This window comes from Arvicola amphibius, chromosome 11 (genome assembly GCF_903992535.2).
Source record: "Arvicola amphibius chromosome 11, mArvAmp1.2, whole genome shotgun sequence".
Classification (NCBI taxonomy): Eukaryota; Metazoa; Chordata; class Mammalia; order Rodentia; family Cricetidae; genus Arvicola; species Arvicola amphibius.
Genome location: NC_052057.2, coordinates 66,774,573 through 66,776,818, shown reverse-complemented (window position 1 = coordinate 66,776,818; position 2,246 = coordinate 66,774,573). Strand labels below are relative to the sequence as shown.

Sequence of the window (2,246 nt, the reverse complement as noted above, 5' to 3'; positions counted from 1 at the left end):
GAGAGTTGGGGACCAAAACCTGAGGCCTTGGTGGTGTCCAGAGACCACACAGCTGCCAGAACCATTCCCACCTAAGCAGCCATTCCTTCCACCCATGTCTGGGTCCATGGGCCAGCTGCAGCTGGGGTCTGGGTTGATGTCTGTGACCATAGGAGACCTTAGGAATAATGATAGGAGTAATCAGAGTGCTATACTTAGTCAGTCCCGTCTTTCACTGCTTTGGGAAAGCTGAACTTGCAGCTTCTTGGTCAACACAGCAAGACAACTGACTTCTATGATGGGGAGAGAGGACTCCTACCCCTCACCACAGGCCAGGCAAGGATGAACCTACCTTAAAGGGATGCATAAAAGGGAGCTGACTCTGACACCACAACCAAGATGGGTGGTTCTAGTTGCTCGATCTAACCTGCCTGGCTAACACCCAGGTCCACAAGTGGACCTTGAGTTGACCCACTGCAGCATCTACCCATTCTAGGTCTTACTTGAGCTTGTGAAGGGACTGGTCCTATAGAACAATATCTGCAAGGTCTCTAAGATACAGGATATCCCAGAAGAGTTCCGGTGATGATCCAGTGAGGTTTGGTGTACCAAAACCCAGAGGCCGTGAATCAGACCAAGGACTCATGCAATGAAGAATTGCTATTCAAGTTGATGGACAACGGGGTACACTATATGACACATGGAAGCCTCCAATGCCACCAGGACCGGTGAAGAGGTGATGGAGAGTCAGGAGAGAAGAAGAAACAGAGATTTTTCTGTTTCTGGTGTGGTTTTTATTCTGGTCTGGTTTATTGTTTATTGTTGTTGTTCTTGCTATTGTTTTCTTGCTTGCTTACTTTGTTTTGTTTTGACCTAGTGCACATCACACAAAAACATCGTGTGGGGCCTGCTCGCGTAGTTCTTGAGCGAGTTCTACTTCTGCCCTTTTGGCTCCCGGAACAGCACCAAGGCGGTCGGCAAGAACAAGCGGCTGACGAAAGGCGGCAAGAAGGGAGCCAAGAAGAAAGTGGCTGATCCATTTTCGAAGAAAGACTGATATGATGTGAAAGCCATGTTCAATATTAGAAACATTGGAAAGACACTAGTCACGAGGACTCAAGGAACCAAAATTGCATCCGATGGCCTCAATGGTCGTGTGTTTGAAGTGAACCTTGCTGATCTCCAAAACGATGAAGTTGCATTTAGAAAATTCAAGCTAATCACTGAGGATGTTCAGGGCAAAAACTGTCTAACTTCCACGGCATGGATCTTATCCGGGACAAAATGTGTTCCATGGTCAAAAAGTGGCAGACCATGATTGAAGCTCACGCTGACGTCAAGACAACCGATGGTTATTTGCTCCGCCTCTTCTGTGTTGGTTTCACTTAAAAAAACGCAACAGTCAGATCCACAAGCCCTTGTATGCACAGCACCAGCAGGTCCGCCAGATCCGGAAAAAGATGATGGAAATCATGACCTGAGAGGTGCAGACAAATGACTTAAAGGAAGTGGTTAATAAATTGATTCCAGACGGCATCGGGAAAGACATAGAAAAGGCTTGCCAGTCCATTTATCCTCTTCATGATGTCTTCGTTAGAAAAGTAAAAATGCTGAAGAAACCCAAGTTTGAATTGGGACAACTCATGGAGCTCCATGGTGAAGGTGGTAGTTCTGGAAAAACTACCGGGGATGAGACAGGTGCTAAGGTTGAACGAGCTGATGGATATGAACCACCAGTCCAAGAGTCTGTGTGAAATGCAGATTTTTAATAGTGACAAATAAAGTCTTATTTGTGATGAAAAAAACCATTGTGGGGGATGCTACAGGAATGGGTGGAATATTAGGGTACCGGAAAGTGAACAGAATTGAAGTGCATAATGTAAAATCCCCAAAGATTCAATAAAGAAGTTTAAAGACAACAACAACAAATAACAAGACAAAAAAAGCCCCTGCTCGTATGCCCTTATTCTATATATCTGTAATCCCAGTTTAGGGAGCCTGAAGTAAATTTCATAACCTGAGTTCAATGTCAGTCTGGATTACATGGTGAATTACAGACCAGGGTAAATAACAAAAATGACACTCTGTCTCAAAAACAGGCAATCCCCTGCTATGCATCCACAACACAAAACTCCAAATATGAAATCTACAAAAATCAAACAAAGAAATGAAACTTCCCTGTGCAGTCGATGCATTTATGTGTAATTTATAATCAGAACCAGCTATCAGAAAACATTTAAGATACAGAGAATAAATAAAATTGCAAA

The 2,246-nt window shown here is 44.0% G+C and overlaps 1 pseudogene; it reads left to right on the top strand.

The window, feature by feature from the left end:
* Positions 1-955: 955 nt before the first annotated feature.
* Positions 956-1,733, top strand: LOC119826562 (annotated as a pseudogene).
* Positions 1,734-2,246: the final 513 nt, after the last annotated feature.